The sequence below is a fragment of the Belonocnema kinseyi genome, chromosome 2, assembly GCF_010883055.1.
Source record: "Belonocnema kinseyi isolate 2016_QV_RU_SX_M_011 chromosome 2, B_treatae_v1, whole genome shotgun sequence".
NCBI classification, from domain to species: Eukaryota; Metazoa; Arthropoda; class Insecta; order Hymenoptera; family Cynipidae; genus Belonocnema; species Belonocnema kinseyi.
In genome coordinates, this window is record NC_046658.1 from 50,252,210 (window position 1) to 50,259,004 (window position 6,795).

Genomic DNA, 6,795 nt, shown 5'->3' on the forward strand with positions numbered 1-6,795 from the left:
AACAAGATGAGAATTGAAAGCAAACTGAATGTTAAATCAAAAAGCATGAAAGAGGGAGCTCTTCTTAATATTTTGACACCAAAATCATGTCGATATACCTTAGTGACTGCGAGTAAAGCCACCCACGCTTTAACTTGACAGACTGTATGTGGAAGGTATCTTTACGTAAATTTACTGTCGTTAAAAGTCGTTAAAATCTTTAACAGTTGTATGGAATACAGTTTTTATGAAATATTAGTGAACTTGACAAATAAATTCGAGAATTTTCTAAAATCTTCTGTATGTTTATACAATTTTCATGAAATATTATGTATGTTTGAGTATTATTAATTTAGGATTATTTTGAAGTTCAGTGAATACTCTGTAACATTTCTGTGTGTTCCAGAATATTACAAAATCTTAAACCTTCTTCCAGAACATTCTAGTAAGTGAGGCTATATTTAAGATATTCTAGTATTCCAATTGAAATATTTGAAAATTTCTAAAACTGAAGTTCTATCGTCTTTTAGACGATTGATATTTCTAGAGAAAGAATTCATTATATTTTAGTTGTTGATTATTATGGTTTACGTTACTTAAATTTCTTATAAATAGTATCCACAGGCAAGCAAATATACTTTAAAGATTAAAAGACGTTTATGATTAAAAATCCAATTATTATATATTTTTAGTTAGTTGTGCAAATCTTTGTTTTTGGATGAATGTGTATGGCTAGGCACTTGCGTGCAGATATTAAACGACCGCTTCTAACTAAACAATAGTGCGGAAAGTGGTTGGATAAGGTTCGTAGAGTAGGTGGTGTAAGAAAAGAGATAAAAAAGAACAATAGACAGACAGAGCTCAGTTCCCTTTTGTCACTGCAAATGGATATTCATCCCAAACCACCCGCTCTCTTTGCTAACGCTTGAGTTCAAGTGCAAGGTGACAGCAGCATAGACTATAGAGAATATGGAGAAACACATATTAACTAAATGGTTGAGAAAAGGATGTCAAACAGGAATGGTAGCTTTGAGGAACATTTGTATTAAGAGTGCTAAGAAGACAAAGCGCATAATTTTACTAATTAGTCGCATGAAATTCATAATTGCTCTATAAAAATGTTCTTGAGAAATTTTTCCCAAAATTGTGTTTGCGCTAATTTTCCCAAATCATAGGGAATTTCACCTAAATTTTAGTAGAGAAAATTCCCTATGCTATTTTGTAATAATACTTCAAATTTCGAGAATATTCCCGAACCTGTTGTAGGAAAAATTCTCCAAAAATTACGGGATATTGCTTGAAACTTCATGAATATCGGCGATTATTATTTAGAAAAATTATTCTAAACTTTTTTCAAATGATCAATAAAAAGTTTGAGAAGAAATCCCGCGAGCGAGAAAAACAACAAAATCTAATAATTTATTTTATGAGAGGAAAGTAGTGAAAAAGAGTAGTAAGTGGGTAGAAAGGTCCAGCTCAGAGCGGGAAGAATAATTTTATTCTTGCCGCTCTGAGCTCGTAGCTCAGATAATAATAAAGAATATTTTATGCTGTACCGATGAACCTATTTGGGCGAATGAATTTTTCCTCTGGCCCAGTTTGGGCGAATCAAATGTCCCAATTCGGGCGAGTGTCGCCATGTTATATTCCCTACATTGGCGGGATATTGTCACTGATAAGAACTGTCTCCTAATTCAATTTGTCATTAGGAATCTGAAAATTTTAACGCAAAAATTTCTCAGTATAATCACTATAGAATGTGAATAAACTATTACTAGTGGCATAAACTTTTAGATTGCCATGAATTTACCTACAGTATGTGAGCATTCGCACAAACTGGGTCACTCGCCCGAAATGGGACATTTACCTTATACTGCTAGTATACTCCCGTGTACAAATTCTTCGACTTGGTTACGACTGTATTGTTCCCCATTAAAACATGCTGAAGTCGAAAAAATCAACTTGAGCATGTTTTAGTTTTAAGAAGGTGCCAGATTTCAGTTAATGTCTTGGAGACAAGTTTCTATGTCTTGAAGACATATATTTATGCCTTGAGTCGAATTTGTATGTATTATACTTGTTTGGCGAGTTGGAGAGTTACAATTTCAATTTTTTTCGAGAAACTTGTACACGGTTATACTCGCGCAGACCCACAGATTCTGAATTTTTAAATAAAAAATAACTAATTGTAAAAATACAAGTTTTTAATTCATAAATTTCAATCTCATTTGTGAGTCGAAAAGGTTTGTCTTGAAACAAGTTTACACCGTAAATCTCAGTAAAGACAAGGCTCATCTTGAGACAAGTAAACGTTGCCTTAGCCAAAACAAGACGCGACTTGAGACAAATAAACGACGTCTGAGCTCTTTTGAACATAAAAATAAGACAAAGGTCTATGTCTCAACTGTGTTTTGAGCTGCAAAAAGACATCGATGTTTTGAAGACGAGCTCAAGACATGACCAAGTCGAACTCAAGTCGGAGCATTTTTATTTGGGGTACTCTTAACTAAATCTTCCTTCAGGCAACTTTCACCTACATCTATATGTATTTTTTCTAGATCTGAATTTTCGTCAACTGTAATACAAGGGTATAATCCTTCAAAGATATTTCGAAAAGGTCGTAGTTTTCTAAAGGATACTATATAAAATTAAGATGAAGTTCTTTCAAATTATCTAAATTGATACAAACGATAATTAAATTGTTTATGATATTTTAATTAAAATTTTTTAAATAACATCAGAAAGGGGGAGGGTCGGTAAGGCCGGTTTTTGGCCTAATTTATTTTTGGACCAAAAAATCTGAAAAAATCATGGTAGTATCTTATAAGTATCCCGAGTCGATTGCACGCTAAACGGACTACCCTTCACTCACAAGCCACCCCTACAAATATAGGAAACACCACTACCCACTAACTGTATTTTCGAGAGTTTTGACACTCTTAAACATGTATTCTGAGGTTAGCTCGGGTTTACTATGGTTTTCGGGGTCGCCGAATACAAATCTGGCGTCCTTTGACTTTTATCGCGTCAGGTTCAAGGTCATTGGAAGGTCAAATCGAGAGAAAACGGTAAAAAAATCCAAATTAATACGTTATAGGTTTTTGGAGTCGCTAATTACGAATCTGGCATCTGTTGAACGCGATAAAGGTCAGCGGACACCAGGTTCGTAATCAGCGACCCCAAAAACCTATAACATATTTTTTTAAAACTTTTTTACCGTTTTTTCTCGATTTGACCTTCAAATGACCTTCAAATGACCTTGAACCTGAAGCGATTGCGTTCAACGGATGCCAGATTCGTAATTAGCGACTCCAAAAACCTATAACGTATTTTTTTTGGATTTTTTACCGTTTTCTCTCGATTTGACCTTCCAATGACCTTGGAACTGACGCGATAAAAGTCAAAGGACGCCTGATTTGTATTCGGCGACCCCGAAAACCATAGTAAACCCGAGCTAACCTCAGAATACATGTTTAAGAGTGTCAAAACTCTCGAAAATACAGTTAGTGGGTAGTGGTGTTTCCTATATTTGTAGGGGTGGCTTGGGAGCGAAGGGTAGTCCGTTTAGCGTGCAATCGACTAGGGATACTTATAAGATACTACCATGATTTTTTGAGATTTTTTGGTCCAAAAATAAATTAGGCCAAAAACCGGCCTTACCGACCCTCCCCCTTTACATATACTTTTTTAAAGATCGGGGAAAATTGGATCACTGAATCATACAACTAAGAATTGTCACTGATGAACTGTGAAATCTCCGTAATTCAGATTTAGAGAGACGAGATACTAATGTCTAGTTTTAGACATCGATTGGTTTTCCCAGTTATAAATCATGTAGTTTAACATTAGGGAAAATACATTCAGAATCGACGAGTATTCTAGTATTTTCCTACAGATATATGACTCATGTTTATAATAAAAAATGTTCCATGAGTGAAACTATTGTAATTTACGAAACTTAAATATGCGCTTAAAAGTATATTTGTTATTTTTCAGTGACTAGTATTAAGGAAGTTTTCATAAAACTAACCAGACAAGGATAACGCTAGTATAAGCATTAAAATAATTCATCATAACCGCAGATGGTTCGTTAACATTAACATTTATTAAAAGCACAGCACTGCAAAAAAAAATTGAATTCAAAACGATAAATCCTGTTTTTTGTAGGCAACATGTAAATCATCTATTTCATTCTAACTTGCACAAGGAAAATTTATGAAAATTAATCTTTGAGATTACTATAACATTAATAAATCGTTTCTCCAAGAAAATTGTGAAATTATTAAAAATATTGTGCTACTTTATCGAATATTTTACGACAACATATCTTCATGTACATGTGATAATACTTCAAGAATTTTTAGAATGTTTACCCAATCTACGTGGGAAATCAAACATTAATTTTGGAATAATTCCCTACATACAGTGGGAATCAGTTAATTCCCAAATTGTAAAGAATACTCCCAAAATTTAATATAAAGTACGATGATTTTAGGGAAATTTCCCCAAAAAAACTGTACGCTTAATCTAATTTCCTAAATTTTAAGGAATTTCCTTCAATTTTTTAGAAAAATGTCCTCAAATCTTGACGAAATGGTTTTCCCAAAAGAAAATATGAAGTTTTTCTTTCACCACCAACACACTATTTCCTTCTAGTATTTTCCTTACTTGGGAAAACTTATATACATGAAGTGATTCATCGCATGAAATAATAATTAGTGTGTTTTAAAATATTACGCTATTATTGTATTCTTAAACTTCTTAATCCGAAATATATACAGAAACTTAGAAAGATTTAAAATACTTGTCAAGCAGTTTTTTTAATTTGAAAAATATTAAAATTATATGAAATGGAAGGTTTTCACGTTCACTACAAAAATAGGTTTTTCAAATTGATCTATTTTAAATTTTAATATGAAGCGATAAAATTAAAAATGTACTCTACAGTTTTCTGACTCATTAAATTGTTGTCAGGTTCAATTTAAATATATGTTTTTTTCTGTTTGGAGCTATTTAAATGTGTGTACGAAACGACATTGTTTGTACTTGTGCACCTTTGATTATTATTTAAAATCAAACAAACAATAATTTATCTACTATAAAGTGATAAATCATCTCTAAATGAGATGATTATTATTATTTTTAAATATTATTTTGAAAATATTAAAAAATTAAAGTATTATTATTATTATTATTATTGATTACTATTTAAAAATCCGACTTTTTGAAATAGTTCGAGTTTTCTGTTCCGGCGAAATATGCCGGACTTTAATTTTCTCAGGCGGCATATTTTGTCCGATTTTAATTTTCTCTTCCGGAATATTTTATCCTGTACTAAATTGCATTATAAAGATATTGTTATGCATTGCAAGCAATTCTAGATTATTTGCAACAAGTTACAAAATTGATGTTTGGAAAAATATATAGGATAATAGAAAGTTAAAGGCATATTATGATGCCAGGTAGAGGTTCTGTTTCATCGTTATATATCTGTAATCTCTTCCTCACAATGCTTGACAGGGAAGGGATAGGATTTTGACCAACATCATTTCTATAACCAGTCACAGGGGTGCCTTCCCACCCCCCACGGAAAATTGGAAAAGGGTAGGGTTGCGACCAGCATTATTTATGTAGCAAGTGGCAGGGATGCCGTTCCGCCCACTAAACCTGACGAGACGTTGAAAAGGGGTAGGGGTTTGAAATACATTATTTATATACCTCATCACAGGGGTGATTTCCGCTTCCCACAATACGTTGAAAAGTATGGAAAGTTTGATGAATTACAATAATTTCTAAAATCTATGGAAATTGATCATTATTGTGAAAATTTATAATATTTTTGAATATTATAAAATTTGGGGACATTTAAGAAATTGGTTGATAATTAAATCTTTGAATATTGTGCAAATTTATGAAATTTGTGGAAATTCTAAAAATTTATAAAAGTTGTGTAAATTTATGATAATTTACGAAAAAATATGTCATTATAAAAAATATACCGCAAAAGAAAATTAAAATCCGGCCAAATATGGTAGTGAATATAACAGGCGCTAGTGGGGAGAAGGATTACCTATCCTGACCACGGGGAGCCCACAAGGGCCAACCTGCGGGTACGATTTCGGCCTGAAGTAGGTGTGAGAGGAAGTCGTAGACTGATAAAAAAACGTTGCAAAGTACTTTTGGCTCTTCACTATAGGAGAAACCATGCAACATCAGACTATTTTTACAAGTAGGTCATTTAAATTCATCAGTCTATATAGAAAACTTTGATCTCAAAACGTTAAACACAATGATTGACGCAATACTTGAAACAAGCGGAAGGTATTTGATCGAAATATGAAAAGGAAGAAGGGTGAGAGATACGAAAAAATGATTCTGAGCATTAAAACTAACCATATGGCTGTCGTATCAAAAAATATGAAAATTGTTTAATTTGAAAGTCAATATACGATGGTTATCAATTATCTAAAATATAAAATTAAAATCTGTGCCATTGAGGCTCGATACCATTCACACCGTTGCATAAATCTACATAAAAATGTATACAGGTGTAGATTAGGCACTAGAGATGATTCCTACGGCAACCCGAATCGCTAATTGATAATGGTTATTGTTTAATTAATATTACAGTATGGCATTTAGTGTGTATCTATTATACATATAAAATCAAGCGGCCCCAGATGGATGATGCTCATGCAAATCCACAGTTTTTGTTTAATCAACGCCAAATTTGGCACACATATTGCTTGAGCTTTCATGACAGGTCGGAAGAGTATGAGGGGCATACGGTGGATTGGAACAAATAGGGGGGGGGGG